The sequence below is a fragment of the Pinus tabuliformis genome, chromosome 9, assembly GCF_031772625.1.
Source record: "Pinus tabuliformis cultivar Carrire ecotype Pingquan chromosome 9, CPIR1, whole genome shotgun sequence".
Taxonomy (NCBI): domain Eukaryota; kingdom Viridiplantae; phylum Streptophyta; class Pinopsida; order Pinales; family Pinaceae; genus Pinus; species Pinus tabuliformis.
Window position 1 is genome coordinate 1,617,685,016 of NC_142307.1, and position 19,784 is coordinate 1,617,704,799.

Below are 19,784 nucleotides of genomic sequence, written 5' to 3' on the forward strand. Positions count from 1 at the left end.
ATTACCCCAAATGTGGATGGTTTGGCGAGGACCATGGTGATGAGACCGGTGAATGAAACAACCCAACCCGATGTGATACGGAGGACAAAGTGTCATGTTCAAGAGCGACTTGCTACCATTAAAGCTGTGAGGTTCTCCCAATTTTTCCCCAGTCATTTCTGACCAGTACCTCTTTATTTTTGTCAAGCTTGAGGAGGATAACATATGCTTGTTCTATAACCTGCCCTTCGGGCAAGCCCATCGCTATGTTTTAACGAGCCTAGCGATAGGGAAACTCGTTCTCGTCTAAAGACAAGTTTGTCGCTATTTAATGAATTTAACGAGTCTAACGACAAGGATAACTCGGTCCTTTTCATTTTTAGAGAGTCTGAAAAGGTACATAAAGTCAACTCCAAAATTCCTTTTTCGTCATCCAATCCCTTAAGTCCGAAAAAGTATAAAACAATACAGAATGGATGAATTTTCGATCGTTTTAACGAGCCGAACAAAACAAGCGCTCGATCTTTTTGTGTAATAATCCCTCAAATCCAAAAAGATTAAAATCTAGAGGAGGGATAGCTTTCCGGTCGCTTTAACGAGCTGGAAGGCCAAAACTCGGCAAACTTTTCATATTTTACGAGTCAGTGAAAAGAGCTCAAAGAAGACTCGTCTTTTGAGGAACGAGTGATGAACAGGGCAGCAGCAGATTCCAAGTACAGGTTGGAATATTCCAATCACGGCAGTGTTACAAGGATGGCTTAGTGAAATCACTCTTCGCAGCTGTTCCTCAAAATGGGTAAACAATCATATGGAGATGAACGATTGGCCAAATGAACGGATGGAGGTGACGGTACACAAACACGACCAATGGTTTTTTATATGGCTGTCAAAGGTTACATTTACCAAGGTTATTTACCGGGATGGGTTCGTTTTTTAACGAGCTTGAACACTGCTCAAACTTATGTTTATTTTTTAACGAGCATGAACTATGTGCTAAAACTGCTCAGACTTTGCGTTTATTTTTTAACGAGCATGAACTTTATGCTAAAACTGCTCGTAGATAAGTTTGCATGCCCCCAGCATAATAATGCAAATCGAGGTGCATGCCCCCCAAGCTTCATTGCATCCAACTCGATGGTTGGAATGAAGGTTTACCTCGGGGATTTGTTTCATTTTTTAATGAGGTTGACACAAGATAAGAACTATCCTCGAAGCCGACAAAATATCTAGGAATCTTCCGAATCCAACCAAAAGATTGGATTAGATTTCATTTTGTAGGTTTCCACCGTGGCCACTCCCGCCAGATTACTTGGAGGTGGTAGGGCGAAAGTACCCATTAAGGCAGGGTCTTTTAGGAGACCTACTCCGATATTTTGGAGCAAATGATTCCTTCCATGGATCATTGGAATGCTTCCTGTAACTTGTGAACTGTCGTGGAGAAAAGTTTGTTGGTCAACGATTGTAATTCCTCCTTGGAAGGGGAATGCAATCTTCCTGAAGTAGGTCGACACAACTGCGGCCATGGCATAGATCCATGGTCTTCCAAGTAGGATGTTGTAATCGAGGTTTCCATCAATTACTTCAACATCAATTCCTACTGTTTTGCCCCCCAGTTCAACTTGCAAGTTACTTAAAATCCCGTATGGAGTGTATGATCGTCCATCAAATGCTTTTAACGTCGTCGATGATTTCAACAAGGGTGGTGAGCCTAAATCTTTCCAGCAACTCATCGACATAAGACATGTAGATGCCCCCTCATCAATAATTGTTCGATGAACAGTTTTGTTGAGGGCTTTCACTTGAATAAGGAAAGCTAATTGAGCTGGTAACTGAGGGTCATATCCTTTATGATCAAAGGCCACAAGATTGGAATCCACTGGACCAATCCCACCTATTGCTGATAACAAAGCTTGCTCTTGGGAGGGGCAATTTTGTGGTACCTCAAGTGTCGACATAGTGGACGGCGATTGGGCCAGGTCCTCTACTATATTATAATTCTGTGCTCCTTTGGCACGAGGATTAAATGTCGATTTGTGTACTACTCCCTTTGGCAACTTTATCATTGTCTCAGGAACGATGGGTGGCACAACTTCAGTCAAAGTTGTTGTTGAACTACTAGGTCGTTCATTAACCTTGTTGTTCGACAGCTTTGGATTCTCGTAATCTTTATTCCTTGTCAAAGCATTATTCTGTTGCTTTGAGGTAGACAACATAAGCACTTGGGATCCGGAAGCATTTTGATTAGCAACCAGATTTTGACCCGGATTAGGAAACGGATCAGTCAATACTGCTGGGGTTTTTGAACTCTTGAAGAGTTTCTTAACTTCAGCTATATGTGGACAATATTTCGTCCAATGATCCTCATCGCATATATGACACCCTGCCGGGGGTTTCGTTTTTCTCCCTGTCTTTTTCTTCTTGCCCCCTGGTTGCTTCAGTTGTTTGCCCTTGTCGGTCGACATGGCATTTACTTCTGAGGCAAGAAGTTTTTCATTTGCATTTTGACTATAAATTTTGTGCTTGCCAATCACGCCCTCGCTGGCGTGAGAGTCATTGTTTGATTTAGGAGGAGGAGGAATTGAGAATTCCGGTCTAGGGGCGTCAGGTATTTTGTCGTAGAGCATGCCAGACTGAGTATAAACCAAGTCTAGATATTGCGCACGAGCTATAACTTGCTCTTCTGTTACGACTCCCCCCTTGGCCACATCTTCCGTTATGGCCGGAAGTAATGACTTTATAAACCATTCAGCTAATAGCTGATCGGGAACATATGTTTTTACCATCCTACGACGACGTCGCCATTCATGTATATGATCAGATATATGAGTGGCCATTGTCTGTTTGAAGTTGGTAAGGAGTTCTGTTCCCGTTTCATACCTTATCGGTAATTGAAAATGGGTCAAAAAGGTTGTAGCTAAGGCACTGAAGTTGTCGAACGAAGCTCTAGGCAATTCAATGTACCATTTTGCTGCTGGACCCGTTAACGTCCTCTGAAAAAGGCGAAGTCTTATCGAATCATCATTCAGGGTGTTTGATGAACACCATAGATGGAATGTCATCACATGATTCGACGGGTCTTCACCTGGATTTCCATTAAATTTAGGAATGTCTGATGGAAGTTTGTGCAGAATCGCTGGCCACCAAGGGGCATAAGCAATTGGATCATTCGTCAGCCGGTTTAGAACTGATAATTCGAGAGTTGCTACAAAGGGCAACTGTTGATTCAGGTTAGGCAAAGCATATCCAGGATAAGATGGAATCGCCTGAGCAGTGGGTCTTTGCATACCAGCATAATGTTGGCAACTTTGACAAGGTTGATGGGCATAACCATTATAGTATGGTTGCCCATTACTTACAAAGACTTGTTGCTCAGGTCCTTGATATGATTGCTGGAAATGCGGTTGTTGAGTTCGAACCAGCTCTGGTTGTTGGACCATTTGCTAATGCCCAATACTCGATGATTGACCAAGATGAGGAGTCACAGTACTTGTTTGATCCTGAGTCGCTCCAGATAAGGAGGCACTGACCTGAGGTTGCGATTGAGATGTCGAGACAAGAGGCTATTGTATGGCAACCTGAGAAACTTGGGATTGACATACAGTAGGCAGCGCTTGTTCTTGCGACGCAATCACCATACCAGGTATAGTGGCAACATTCGACATAGGGTGGACTGGTTGCATTGAATATGCAACTCTTGGTTGCTGAGGCAGTATTGGTACCCATCCGCTGGATGTATTTCCAGTTTGACCTGAATTTTGTTGTAAACTCCCATATGGTTGTTCTCCAGGGGAGAACAATGAAAAGGCATACTGTCCTCCATATGGTGGCAATCCAGTACTTAAAGGGCAGATTGGCCTTTGAAGACACGTTGGATTGATTTGTTGAGTTTCAACATAAGAAATACCAGATGATAATCCGGACGAAGAAATAGGAACTAACCATGTCATCGTCCGTGATGGGGCTCCGGCTTGTTGTTGATAACTTGCCGGGACAGATGGTATACCATTGAACATTGTTGGGATAGCAGCAGGAGGCTCTGTCGCTGCTGTGTCGGATGACACAGTCCTGGATGTCGACGGTTGTTCAGACATATCTAGTCTATCCAAGAGATTTTCTCGCGACTCTACAAGAACTTACACTTGTGGTAGACTAACCTCGAAGATCAACGAGGGAAAGGTGATGATTATTCCGCTTAAAATAAATTTATCAACGACGCTTTAGACACAACTTGCTTTTTCATTTTTTAAGAGTCGAGAAAAAGCTAAAGATGACTCTAGTCTCCTTCGATGTATTAACGAGCCCGAAGTGACAAATGCTCGGTTGGACTTTTTTAGTTATAGAGTTTGAAAAAGGCCAAAAGAAACTTCTCTGGAGATCTAGGCAGAGGGTGTGCCAAACCTTTCGCAAAACCACGGAATACGTTTTACGGTACGTGTGGTCAATCTTCGTGAATGCTGTGTTCACTGCATTGCGATCAGTAGGGCGGCCGACACGGCTTCCTAAGGATAAAGGATATATGCCTATAGGGGTCTCCCAATATATACTCGACGGTACGTGAGAGCACAAGTCCGTATTAGTGCCACCGACTCTCAGGAGGAATCACCCACCTTCTTCGAGATCGACAGTCACTACATTTAACGACGCCGGAACACGTCTCTAGCTTAGACCTCTATGTGTTTGCGTTATGTTTCAAAGCGTTGTTAAGTAAATTGGATTTATTTTAATGTTGATCTTGCTTAGCAGTTTGCCTTTAAGGATCACCACGAGATGTATGTAACAAATTCCTGAATGCAGTCTAAGATGAGAAGCAAACTTTTCAATCTTTCAACTTTGAAAATCTTAACTACTGAGGAGAAGAAAGGCAAATATTTTCACACAGATCATAGAGCACACACTAATGCAAAATTTCCTAAATCAGCATGCAAACAGTCAAATGCAAAATGCACAATGCATGTATTTTCTTTTCCCTTTCTTAATGTTGATGTATTACAAAAAGAAAGTTGTTATTTAACTTTGATTTCGATTTAAAGTGAAAACAAACAAGCTTGTCCAAAATCAAAAGACACCTTAAGATTTACTTGTTTACTCACTGGAAATACATGAAATCAAACCATAATGACGAGAGTAAAAAGACTAATCAGCTATGGACAGCAAACAAGCTAACTCTTTAGACCAGCAAAATGCCTAACACAGGTTCAGATCTAAGAGGCCAAAGCAAGACTAGTTCACTTTCGTTATGGGAAATTGCAAATGATGTAAGAAATAGAAAAGAACAAGTACAATTTCGTTATATAACAGAGGCGGAATGATGGCAAGTAAGGTTGGTTTCAGAACAGGTACAAGACTGGTAACTGGCTGCAAAATCTATAGTGAAAACAGGCAAGAAAAAGGGAGGAAACCCCAAATGCACAAGGCAAAATTGGGCCAACGCAGGTGCTGCACAACCAGTCTGTCTCTCAGCGCAGGTAGCCCCTTCGGGACCTGCGTTGCAAAGCAGGTAGCCTGTGTACTACCTGCTTTGGAAAACGAAAGTTGCGTTTTCTCAATTTCCGGGTCACAATTTTCTAAAAAATTCACAGTTTTTGCTCAAATCAGAAGCTATCAGTCAAGCACACACTAAGGGATGACAAGGAAGATGAAAAGCTATCACTAAGAGCTTACAAGGATCCTTGTAGATCAGCTCTTCAAATCATGAACATGCTCAGAAATGAGCTAGAGTAGCTGCCCTCTACTTCACTTTTGATATAGTCAAAAGCTTTTCGATTTGGTACTCTTTTGTTCAGGAAAGGAATAGCAAAATACTACAAACAATCAAACAGATACGATCCCCAATGGAGTCGCCAGTTTGTTGTAGGGAAAAGTATCCGACTCGGATGACCCTATCCCACTCTAAGGGTGATAGTACCTCAGCAACAACTGTAAAGAAAACTACTTAAGGTTTACTTCTTTATGAAAGCAAGAGAGAATGAAGAAATGCACTAACCGTTGCCTTGCGCTTAATGTCGAATCCAAACTCTTCTCTTTGCTGCTTGCTCCTGGCTCCTTGCTCTTTTGCTGGCCCAGCTACAATGAGATCCTGCAAAATAACAAAGAAGGAAACTACAAGAAGCATGCAATCATAACTGATTCAAGGATTAGCATAAATCAAATATACAATTATCACAATACATCATTGAAACAAGTGCATATAGAAGAACCTCAATAGCTTTTATTAATGGAAGAAGTAGAGTTCTGAGAAGGTTACAACCATTGAAGGCCCCAATCCAGCAACACCTCCCAGCAGAAAGAATTTCTCCTCTTCACCTCCTTCAAGCAATCACCCAATAGTTCTATAGTGAAACCAACAGCATATCATTACTTTTGCACAAAATTCCAGCCTCCTGAGCTCATAGGAGAGAGCTCAATATATAGATGAATTGAGAAAGGATGAGTCAGCTTGCAACTGATGTGTAGCTGCCTTGTGTCCTCTTTCTCTTCAGTTGATCTTCAGTTCTTGAGTCCACTTGGAGGACCTTGCTTCCACTTGGAGAAACAGAGCCTCTGACTCATCACAAGGCGAAATCCCTGATCCAAGTGTCATTTTTGGAAGATTCCAGAGCAATGACTCAGTGTGCCACTTGTCCCATCTCGCTCAGCGCAGGTGGCCTTTGTTCTACCTGCTTTGCAACGCAGGTACACCATGGAGGAGTTGAGTTTCAGCGCAGAAGCCTAGTGGAGCACCTGCTTTGATTTCAGGATTGCTTGTTTTTGAGTGTTTTCAGGTGGAGAACTGATCTGAGAGCTGTTGGTTTGCTGACCTTGTTCCTCTAGGGGTAGGAACATCATGTTTAGGGACTTTGGATCCCTTGGATTATTGACAATTCATGCCTGATGCTGTAAGGCACAAAATTGTCTATAACAGTCGGTAACCAATATAAGTTTATTGCCCCGATTACACTCACCGAAACTTTTTACAATGTCTCCCAGAAAGGGGAGTACAATACATTTCTTTATTCAACAACAGCACTTGCAACAAAAATGCAACACAATGAAACAGGTAATTGGCGCTTAGGTAAAACACACACAATGAAAGAAAGAAAGAAACGGGGAATAAAGAGGTCTCATGCCCTCAGGAACCACGTCAATAATATCATGCAGAGACACACAGTAACACCTAGAGAGAGACGAAGATAGAGGGGCGTGTTGTTCTTGGGTTCCGGGGACGCATTCCACACAGAAAATGCACTCGATGAATTCATCCATTTCTCTACCAACTCTGGATGGTGACGTTTCAGCACGTCTTTCAGGCCCTCTGTGTTGTTTATCCATGCCATCCCAACCTCCGTATACACCTCTTTCTTAAAATCACTCGTGAAAAAGTGATCTGCCTCCAATCGACTGCAATCGACATATATTCACAAAACGCATCTTACTAAAGGAATGATAAATTTTCCGCTTTTTATTGAAGAATGGAATATTATAAAATGAGAAATGATTTATTTACCCATCGTGATGCCATGAGCAAAAAGATAAAGAAGGCCGTCTCGCTGATGGCAAAACCTTTAATCTTCTTCTCTGCCATGAGGCCGACCTGTAGATCTAGAAGTTCAACGTCGTTATCATAGACCTCTTTCAACATTTGGATTTCCTCCTTATCGTCTGTGAGGTCTTCCCATTTTGAGATGGGAATCATCAGCATATTCCGCTGGAATTCATTGTATCTTGCTATGCTCCTCTCCCTATCACGATAAACTAAAAAAGTACACTCTATCAAATCTGCTACTTCACGTTTTAATTTAACAAATTTAAAATAGGATGAAATTGAAAGAGAAAAAACATGAAAAAAAGAAGAAGTGCAACTAGTAACTAAAGTAATAAATTTCTTACTCTCCAGTGCGGGCATGTCTACAGGATATGGTCTCTCATTTCCATCGGGGTCCTAAGCGACAATGTCTCTCATCCATAGAGGGTAGTTCCACAGATTAAGGGCCCCACAGGCTTGATGCCCCATTGATACAATGTGACATTCCTTACCAATATCTGATAACGTTCCTTCTCCTGGAATTCCTATTAGTTCCTTCATCTTTATCCTGTGAGTCACATGAATGGATGACACCGGATATTTAACTAATATTTGCTTTTATCATAGTCTAATGTTCAAACTGCTTCCAAAATAACCAGAATGTGAACAGAGTTCCAATCTAACTGATGCTGTAAACTCAACTCACTCTTTGAGAATTGGAGGGGTTTTGTTGTCCACTGGAGTTCCGTGAATGTCTCTGACGAGGATGCTGTCTGGCAACAGACTGTGCATTCGATAGACACCCACAAATTCCTCAGTGAGAGAGTATGGGACTCCATGATTCTGAGGCTTGGGCATTCCTATATAGCCGCTCAGAAGAGAACTTCCAGTGTGACCAAAGATGTTCTTCACCTTCTTACCCAATAACCCATACCTGCACATAGTGAAAGCTTCGTTCATTAATAAGAAGAAAGCCTGTATTTAAACATTTTATAAAAAATAAGAATTCATACGAATTCCTTTATGTTTTAGCTCTGATATTTTAGCCCTTTACCTTAAATTTCAAGATTGCAACCTGTGTAAAACAATATAATTATATGTACCAATTGACGTTCATTCCAGCAAGGAGGGTGTCCGTTTTGAGGAGCTCCACCGTCCAGTCAATGGTGTGGATCTTGGCTATCACGGCTGAAGTCACTAATCTTGCATGGCGATACAAATCCACGTCGCTCATACCAATATAGTGAAGCTGCATTTATAAATTAGTTGACCAAATTATATTAGTCTGCAATGAGATTGATCTTAGTGCTGAGGGTCCAGATGTGAATTTCAATGAAAAACTTTAATAATCAATGGTCATAGTCAAGTAACATCCATAGTATTCTATAAGTTAGATTGGATTATTGAGAATTTCTGCAATAAAATATAATTACCTTCAACATGTCGCAAATGAAATTATGTTCTTGGATAAAGAGAGCCTGCATAACCGACACCCCTGCCCATGAATTACGAACATCTCCAGAGAGGGCAATTCCGTCTTTGTCGTGAAGAAGAAGGCCATCGTCCCCCAACTTCAACCTACTTTTTTTTATTCACTCACGTTGTTTCCATACACTACACTCCCATCCCTGTTTATTTACGTATTGTTGAAATATTAATTTCAAACTGCTGTACTGCCCTCATTTACTTCTACCAAAATAGCTGAGGAAAACTGCCAACCTCCATCGGACCGCTTTTGCTAAGGCAGCGGTATTCCCTCAAACGCCCCCGATACAATCAAAATCTGCCATGCGTCCACTGTACTTTCTGCAAAACCACTTTTTATCGGGACATAACGTTAGTTACAGCTGAGGAAAACTGCCCACCTCTGGGACCGCTTTTGCTAAGGCAACGGTATTCCCTCAAACACCCCGATACAATCAAAATCTGCCACACGTCCACTGTACTCTCTGCAAAACCACTTTTTATCGTTAGTTTGATTTAGGCAAGCGATATCCATTGGATTGGAAGGAAGGCAGACCACGGTTGATTAAAGTGAAAGTTGCATACAGCCTTGCACATCAACATTGCCTGAAGTAAAGTTTTGTTTGACTGCCAGTAAAACATAAAGGAAATTAATTGTGTTCGTAGAGTATTGGTAAAGTGTTTTAATTTTAATGTTTTTTATTTTTACGGAGGTATGGGCATAGTAAAAACGTATTTTATGTATTATGTTTTTCTTGTTGTTAGTTGACTTTGTATTGTAATGCAAGGGTGAAACGCACATGCGAAACAAACAAACACAGAAGAACAGGGGGCAGCGTGGAATTTTTTTTTGGAGCATATGCATTGAAACACATAGCAATGAAATGTATTGTGTAAACGCAGCAACGTGAGGGAAATATATGCAGCAGCGCATATGTATCTTTGTTGATTGAAATGTAAAGTGAGAATGGGTATGCAAAAACTTTTTTTTATTTACAGCAGTAAATGTAAATGAAAAATTTACACACAGTAGTGTAAATCTTTTCAAAAGGAGACAAAGTAATTTTGTTGAAATGTTCTTGGTGTAATCCTTGGGTTGGTCGAGCCTGCTTGCGCATCATGACTGGAATTACTGGTCGAAATGAACCAATTAGTTTGAGATATGTCATTTAGTTCGAGATCTCGATTGCATAATGACATATGCCCATAGATGCATGATCTCCTAAAGCATAATTAAGTATATAACAAATGAATGCATCGATATGTGTCATACCAGATTCGATGTGAGATATTGAATGATGCTTTCTCATATATGTCATTACGGGTCATTCCTGATAGATTGAATGACGATTTCGATGGCGGCCTTATCAGTTAAGCCCCTCTCCTTGACAGTCGAGTTTGCTTTCCTTGATGCTTATTGGGTGGTGGGCATCGGAATGAGTGAGTGACTCCGTCGATGGCGGCCTTGACAGTCGAGTGTGCTTACGCACCCTACCGGTCCTCATTCGACTAATGAGAAGAGAAGGAAAAAACAAACCGTCCGTAACAAACCAACCTATACAAAGCCCCACAGAATATGAGTGTCTTGAGCCAGGAAGGCGTAACAGATTGAAGCCAAAGCCAGGCTATATGCCCAGTAGGGGGCCAGGGCCAGCCAAGGTAATAAGTAAGTGAAGTGGATTTGACGAATGCCGGACTTTCCATCGGCATGTATTTATTTAAAGCTCTCTTTTTCTATATACTATATTCTGATTTGGGAGATTCTCTTTCTTGACTTTTACTACTCTCTTTCCCTTTCCAATGCATTTCACTCCGACGGGATCTCTCCTGAGTGAGAGAGAAAGAGCTCAGGTAGGTACTACTTTCATTATATATAAGGGGGGAAAGGATATAAGTAAGCCAGGCCAAGGAAATAAGTGAGAAGGGTTGGATACTTGAATGATAAGGGGGCTTAACTAACTACTTGAATGACAAGGGGCTTTCGCGTAGCTCAGGTAGGTAAGGTATTGACCGGCCGGGTATTAGAAGGGTTGGAATATTTGTAGCTAGGTAGGTGGGATGCCTATGCCTGGCATGGCAGAGGAAGAATATTTTTTTTGTAACAGCAGTTTTATTTTAATGAATACAAAGCTTTTGTGGGTGTGTAATACTCTGTTCTCAGAAATCAGTTATAGCTTCCCTGTGTTAAAGATCCTGTGGAGAAAACAGAGCATTGTTCTCTGGTCAATCATTTTGTTTTGGAATTTACTAGAAAATTCCCAACAGTGGTATCAGAGCTGATCCAGGCTCTTTGAATGTGTCAAAGAAGCTGAAGGAAGCAATTTTTTTCGTTGCAACAACTTCTCCAGCAGAGTGAAGTCTCAGGCAAAAGAATCCAAGGTATTTCTCAAAGCTTTTTTTGTGTAGCTGTTGAAGACACTCAGTGATTTTAAATACACAATCAAATATTTGAAGCATAGCTGAGAGTGCAAAGAATGGCTGGCTCCAGCACTAGCATGGGTATTTTTAATACTCAGCTCCTACAATTTATGTTGGAAATAATACTGAGAGGGGGGGGGGGGGTGAATCAGTATTATCAGATCAATCAAACTTTTTCAATGCTCAGAAACATATACGCTACTTCAGTTAAGTGAACCAGCGTGTACACGCTACTGTGACTAAATAAAACAGCGTATAAGAAGAAAACTCATAATTTAGTCAGCTTATTCTTCAGTTAAGTGCATCAGGACATTATTCACCACATTAACAGTAAACAGGTGCAGTATAACAGAACAGATCAAAAGTCATACACATGAACACCAAGATATAAGGTGGAAACCCAATGTGGGTGAAAACCACCTGCTGCAAGTTGTCTCTATCTTTCTTTAATATAAAACTTCAGTTTACAATCTTTTTGTACTGGTGCAGCCTTATACCAGTACGCAGGCTACAACCTGCAGAAGGCTACAACCTTCTCTCGTTCTCCAAACTTCCTTGGAAGGGAGCTCCAACCCCCCTTTGCTCTTGTACTAGCTAAGATACTAGTACGTAGGTGCTGACCTACAATCTTCTTTCTTTCAGGTACCACCTTTCATACATTTTCAGACTGGATATTCCTGAAGCACAACATTACAATCTGTAGACCCCAATTCATTCAACTTTCACAACAGATCATTGAAGCATAAAACAACCAATACTAGCATTATGAAACTTTGAATCACTGAACCACTGAACCCTGTCAATCACCAGATACCAGAACACAGAGCAGTCTACAGAACTCTGCAATAACAGTCAGATCCAACTGCAAACCCAAAAATCAAGCTTCAAGAGATATACGCTACTTCAATGAGCGAAACCCGCGTATACACGCGCTTTTACCTAAGCCAACCTGCGTACAGATCTAAAAATAAATTCTCTCAACTTGCAGCTGTACCAGACATCAGTTAGACCCAGAACATAATATTGCGACAGTATGCAGATCTAGAAATACGCATAATCAACCATATCATAATAGTGCATTTCAAACCCTTAGATCCCGATTTATCCTTAGATCTAGTCTTCCATCAACCGATGTGATTTCTCCTTAGCTCAGATCAAGCAACCCAGACCCTGCATATCAGATCTCTTTCTCTTTTAGATATTCAAGCCTTGTCAAAAGATGATATTGCCTAATGATCTTCTTCTCCTTATATAGCCTTAGGCCTTGCTCAATACCAAGAGCCAAAACCATAGTAACACAATACCATCAACTTCAAAACTAGGGATCGACACGCCCGTCGAGACACAATGGTCCGAAACCATAGGCACAACTTCCAAGGACTAACCGCCATGGACCAAAGGTACTTTTCCACATACACGCGCTTTTGCTGAAGCCAACCGGCGTGTACACGCGACTTGGGCTTAACGAACCTGCGTATATGAACTTCCTTGGCATGTTGTACTAGGATCTGTCTTCTGATTAAGTTGCCATCACCTGTACCAACCTCTGAGCACCTGTACCAACCTCTGAGTGAGTTGCCATCAAGGACAACACTTGAATCATAATGCCAACAATTTAATGGGAAAAACTATGACTATTGGGCAATAACCATGAGAGCCCTGTTTGCCTCACAAGATTTATGGGAACTTGTTGAATATGGATTTGAAGAACCAGGAGATGAAGAAGAGTTTAATAACTTGACATAGGCAGAGAAAGACCTGTTGAAGAGCAATAGGAAGAAGGATTCAAAAGCCCTCGTATTTTTATATCAAGCAGTGCATGAGAGTGTGTTTCCAAGGATAGCAGCAGCCAAGACATCCAAAGAAGCATGGAAAACTCTCAAGACAGCCTATCAAGGCATGGAGAAAGTGAAGACAGCAAAACTACAGTTGCTGAGGAGAGATTTTGAGAACCTGTGTATGAAGGAGTCAGACAATATTGACTCATTCTTCACACATATAATTGGTCTGGTCACACGGATAAGGACTCATGGAGAAATTCTTGAAGAAAGGAGGATTGTGGAGAAACTGTTGAGGGTCCTACCCTCAAAGTTCAATGTGATTGTCACCACCATAGAAGAGACAAAGGATCTCACAAACTTTTCAGTTGATGAACTTCATGCATCACTGATAACACATGAGCAGAGGTTGAGTAGAAATGAAAACTCATCTCTAGAGCAAGCCTTCAAGACCCAGATGTCCTTTGGAAGAGGAAGAGGTCAAGGCAGAGGAAACAAGAGAGGAAGAGGCAGAAGCCAAAACAGAGGTGGAAGGAACAGTTCAGCAAATGCTCAAGGAAGAGGCAGCAATCCAAATCAGAACCAAGGCCAAGACAGCAACCATCAAAGTGGACAACATCATGCTCAAGGACAAAGGTATGAAAAATCCAATGTCCAATGTTATTATTGTAAAAAATATGGGCATTATGCAAATGGATGTAGGAATAAGCAGCGTGACATGAGTAATAGATCTAGTGAAAATATCACTAGAGAAAATATCAGCCAAGATAATGTGCTTTTAGCTTATAACATGGCTGAAACAAACAGTGAAGATATATGGTTTCTAGATTCCGGTTGTAGTAACCATGTGACAGGAAACATAGCCCTGTTTTCTGTTTTAGATGAAAATGTGAAATCACAAGTCACACTTGGGACTGATATTAAAATTTATGTTATGGGAAAAGGAGAAGTTAAAATATTTACAAAGAAAGGTGAAAAGAAAACCATAGCAGATGTCTATTATGTTCCTGGAATGAAGTGTAACCTCTTAAGTATTGGACAACTTGTTCAAAAGGGTTAGAATGTTTTCTTTGAGAATGATGTATGCACCATCATGGATAGAGCACCCAGCAAACGATGTACTGCTGAAGTGAAGATGACGAGGAACAGGATGTTCCCTCTCAAAATAATGGCAGATTTGAAAAAAAAAGAAGTAATTGCAGCAGTTACCCAAGAGGCTTTCCGAAGCGTCCCAAAGGATGAAATTGGTTGTGGCATTTGAGATTTGGACATCTCAACTTTGGAGGTCTTAACTTGTTGAGTAGAAAAGGAATGGTAAGAGGATTACCATTGATAGAGAAACAAGACAGCCTTTGTGAAGGTTGTATCTTGGGGAAACAACTCAAGGAAAGTTTTTCATCAGGGAAAAGCATAAGGGTAAAGGCACCCTTAGAGATTGTCCACTCAGACTTATGTGGACCGATGCAAACTCCATCACTAGCAGGCAGCCAATATTTTCTAACATTCATTGATGATTTCACCAGAAAGACTTGGGGTTTATTCCCTGAAGAACAAAAGTGAAGTGTTTGAAAATTTTCAAATTTTCAAAGCACTTGTGGAAAATCAAAGTGGGTTACGCATCAAAGTTTTGAGAACTGACAGAGGAGGTGAGTATTTCTCCAAAGACTTTCTACGGTTTTGTAGAGAAAATGGAATACACAAACAGTTTAGCACAAGGTACACTCCACAGCAAAATGGAGTAGCTGAAAAGAAGAACAGGACAATGATGGATATGGCAAGGAGCATGTTGAAGGCAAAGCATTTGCCAAATGATTATTGGGCTGAAGTTGTACACTGTGCAGTATATATTTTGAATAGGTGTCCTACAAAAGCAGTGATGAACAAAGTGCCGGAAGAAGGATGGAGTGGGAGAAAGAAAAGAGTCACCCACATGAAAGTTTTTGGATGTGTGACTTATGCACACATTCCATATCAGCTAAGGAAGAAGTTGGACAGCAAAGGGGAGAAATGTATTTCATTGGATACAATGAGGAATCCAAAGCTTACGGGTTGTATATCCCGTCTACCAAGAAGTTTTTTGTGAGCAGAGATGTTCAATTCATTGAGGGGGAAGCTTGGGATGGAAGCATAGAGAAAACCGTGAATGTTAAAAACTGTTTGTCTCATGACGAAGATGACGAAGAGATGGCTGAAATACATCCCCAAACAACAACGCCAACACAAGGACAGCAAGAGACACCCTTGAGGAGAAATGAAAGTGCTTCTCCAAGCACACCACAAGGAGGAAATTGAAGTGCATCTTCAAGCACTTCTACACCAAATGAAAGAGGTAAGAAATTCAAAAATTTAAGTGACATTTATGATGAAGGTGTGAATTCTTTGTTTGCATTATATTTTCATGTTGATGACCCTATTCATTTCGAAGATGCAATTAAAGATAGGAAATGGATAGAAGCTATGGATGAGGAGATCAATGCCATAGAAAGAAACAAGACATGGGACTTGGTTGAACTACCAAAAGGTAAAGAAGTCATTGGAGTCAAATGGGTTTACAAGACCAAATGTAATGCTGAAGGCAAAATAGAAAGACACAAGGCAAGGCTGGTTGTCAAAGGATACAAGTAGCAGTATGGGAGAGACTATGAGGAGACTTTCGCACCGGTTGCAAGAATGGAAACCGTGAGAGAAGTGTTGTCCATAACAGCACAAAACAAGTGGAAAGTTTACCAAATGGACGTGAAGTCAGCATTCCTAAATGGAGTGTTAAAGGAAGAGGTTTACATTGAACAACCTTTAGGCTATGAAAAGAAAGGGGGAGAGCACAAAGTATGCAGATTGAAGAAAGCTCTTTATGGGCTGAAGCAAGTGCCAAGAGCGTGGTACAGTAGGATAGATTTCTATCTACTGGAAAATGGATTTGACAAATGTGAGGGAAAACCCACCCTCTACATCAAAGAAAAGGATGGTAAAATACTAATTGTTGTGTTATATGTTGATGATGTTATTTTCACAGGTAATGATGACTACCTTATTGAAAACTTCAAAACAGTCATGAAAGAAGAATTTGAGATGACTGACATGGGTTTGCTGAGATACTTCTTAGGAATAGAAGTAGATCAAAATGAAAATGGGATTTTTATTTCACAAGCAAAATATGTTAATGAAGTATTGGAAAGATTTAATATGCAGGACAACAAGGCAGCAATCACTCCCACAGTGATGGGATTAAAACTTAGCAAAGAGGACAGCAGCAAGGATTTTGACCCTAGCTTGTATAAGAGCATAGTTGGCAGCCTAATGTATTTGACTGCAAATAGGCCAGATATAATGTATGATGTTAGTTTGATTTCCAGATTCATGGAGAGGCCAAAAGAAGCACATTGGCAGGTAACAAAAAGAATTCTAAGGTATGTTAAAGGTACTAAAAGGTTTGGCATTTTATATACTGTCTCAGAATTTTCAGATTTAATTGGATACACTGATAGTGATTGGGCTGGAAGTGTAGATGATCGGAAAAGCACATCCGGTTATTTTTTTCACATGGGTTCAAGAGTTATTTCATGGGCTTCTAAGAAACAGCCTATTGCAGCATTGTCTACAGCAGAGACTGAATATGTGGCAACTACAGCAGCAGCATGTCAAGTAGCTTGGATGAGAAGAATGTTAAGGAACTTAAGCCAAGAGCAGGCAAAAGGAACGGTAATTTTTTGTGACAATAGCTCAGCTATTGTGTTATCTAAGAATTTTGTGTCTAATAAGAGAACGAAACACATAGACACAAGGTTTCATTACATCAGGGAATTGGTAAGAAATGGTGAAATTGTCTTAAAACATTGCAGGACTCAGGAACAGGTTGCAGACATTCTGACCAAGCCATTGGACCAGAAGTTTCGAATTTTTGAGAAAATGTTTGGGTATGACTGAATGCCCAGCAGTTGAAATTAAAGGGGAGTGTTGAAATATTAATTTCAAACTGCTGTACTGCACGTATTTACTTCTACCAAAATAGCTGAGGAAAACTGCCAACCTCCATCGGACCGCTTTTGCTGAGGCAGCGGTATTCCCTCAAACGCCCCCAATACAATCAAAATCTGCCATGCATCCACTGTACTCTCTCCAAAACCACTTTTTATCAGGATGTAACGTTTGTTTGATTTAGGCAAACAATATCTGTTGGATTGGAAGGAAGGAAGACCACCGTTGATTAAAGTCAAAGTTGCATACAGCCGTGCACATGAACATTGCGTGAAGTAAAGTTTTGTTTGACCGCCAGTAAAACATAAAGGAAATTAATTGTGTTCATAGAGTATTGGTAAAGAGTTTTAATTTTAATGTTTTTTATTTTTACGGAGGTATGGGCATAGTAAAAACATATTTTATGTATTATGTTTTTTTTAGTTGTTAGTTGACTTTGTATTGTAATGCAAGGGTGAAACGCACAACAGTGCGAAACAAACAAACACAAAAGAACAAGGGGCAGCGTGGAATTTTTTTTTTTTTGGAGCATATGCATTGAAACACATAGCAATGAAATGTATTGTGTAAACGCAGCAACGTGAGGGAAATATATGCAGCAGCACATATGTATCTTTGTTGATTGAAATGTAAAGTGAGAATGGGTATGTAAGAACTTTTTTTTATTTACAGTAGTAAATGTAAATGAAAAATTTACACACAGTAGTGTAAATATTTTCAAAAGGAGACATAGTAATTTTGTTGAAATGTTCTTAGTGTAATCCCTCAGGCAGAGGAAGAATATTTTTTTTGTAACAGCAGTTTTATTTTAATGAATACAAAGCTTTTGTGGGTGTGTAATACTCTGTTCTCGTAAATCAATTATAGCTTCCCTGTGTTAAAGATCCCGTGGAGAAAAACAGAGCATCGTTCTCTGTTCAGTGATTTTGTTTCGGAATTTACCAGAAAATTCCCAACACGTATAGCATGACAAGAGTATATACACTTATATATATTGTGAGACACCTTCACAATTTAGAGGATTTATAGAGATATAGAGTGTTTAGTCCAGGCAAGTTTTCTTACCACTAGGCGGTCCTCCTATTTCGTGATCCTATTTTGATGTCACAGCTGCCAGTAGGCACTGCTTTGCCTTCGAAGAATTTGAATTCCTTTAGCGGACATTGCGGTGCAACGTTGGGTGTGGCACTTAACTCTACCAGAAAAATCATGAATTAATGTTAATGTTATATAATTTCTCGTAAAATATATGGTGTTTTCTATTTCTCAGATGGGAAAAAAACTGTGATCAAATCTGTTTAAACTTTTTTTTTTAACTATCTATAATTCCGGCACCCTGAAAAGCTTCAGAACACTAAGATTGTAAAAAATGCACTCTTCCAATTTATGATTCTAATAAAATCACTACAAAATTCTAGGCAAATTATACCAAAAAATATACTGAGAGAAATTTAACAGAGAGCATATGCTCTAAATATATATTGAATAAGGTAAAGTTAATGTTATATAATTTATGATATTTGCACTGAAAATTGTGATAATGGTGATTGAAAACGTTGTGCTTACATATACTGTGTCTTCAACGTGATCGATCCAGTCATGAATCATGAATTGGATCCACGTGGCAGCAATCATGTTAAATTGTTTGCCTGTATCTACCATTTTCCTCCGAGAGATCAGCTTGGTAGCAACTACCATGGGATGTTGCTTTAGCAACTGTTTAGTAAATGCACATGTAATTTAGTTATCAGATTATAATGACATGTGAAAAAGAAACAACATTTGGTGGGATGGTTTAATGACCTTATCATGCTGAGAAGGCAACATGTTTCGCCCAAAGAACGCCCCTTGGCATCCTGTTTCGGCACAGAACAGGTCATTGTAACTTCCATCAGGAGTTCTATCCACTGCATTATATCTTCCGCCCTGCACTGCCGTACTTCCCACATTGATAAGATTATAACGCTCGTGCAATGTCCGCCTTATCTCCAGGTATAGGAGTCCTAGGCAGACAGGCAATCTATGCCACGCGTAGAATCGATCCACCAAATGTATAATCTACAGATTAGGAAAAAAAGAGAAACATCAATGTTCATAACCCCTCATTCATTCAGTATTCTACATTTACAACATTTCATTTCATGGTGATACTTACTAGGAAGAGGAGCCTGTCTATGAAACTCAATCTTGAATATTGGGAGACGAGGTTGTGGTCAAGCAAATCCATGATCTAAAACAAAATATAACTGCAATTAATACGCAAGATCAAAGAGGAGGGGAATGCTCTCTGCACTGGAAGAAAGAACACTGGAGGCCTTTATATAGAGGGCTGAGACCAGAGTAGTCGAAACCTAGAACGGAGTCATTCAGAATTCACTCTTTTCTGTTAGGTAGAATGGAGTGACTTTATTTTCTTTGGGTGGACGTATTTTTATCGACCTGACCCGTTTGAATTTTATGATTGGCTAACGTATTTTTATGCAGGATATTTATTTCACAGACAGCCTTCAAAATATTTAAAAATATTTTTTTTGTCATTAACCACGTAGTTATACACAGTACCATCCCTGCCATGTTCATAAATGAAAATAAAGCTCAGAGTAGATCATGGTTCATCTCTTTTTCTTAAACCGTAAGTTGTTTTAAGACAATTATAAGCCAATTATATT

At 40.1% G+C, this 19,784-nt stretch overlaps 1 pseudogene; it reads right to left on the minus strand.

Moving 5' to 3' along the window:
* Window positions 1-7,079: 7,079 nt before the first annotated feature.
* LOC149154985 (alpha-dioxygenase PIOX-like) lies at window positions 7,080-19,689 on the minus strand (annotated as a pseudogene).
* Between the last annotated feature and the right edge of the window lie 95 nt (window positions 19,690-19,784).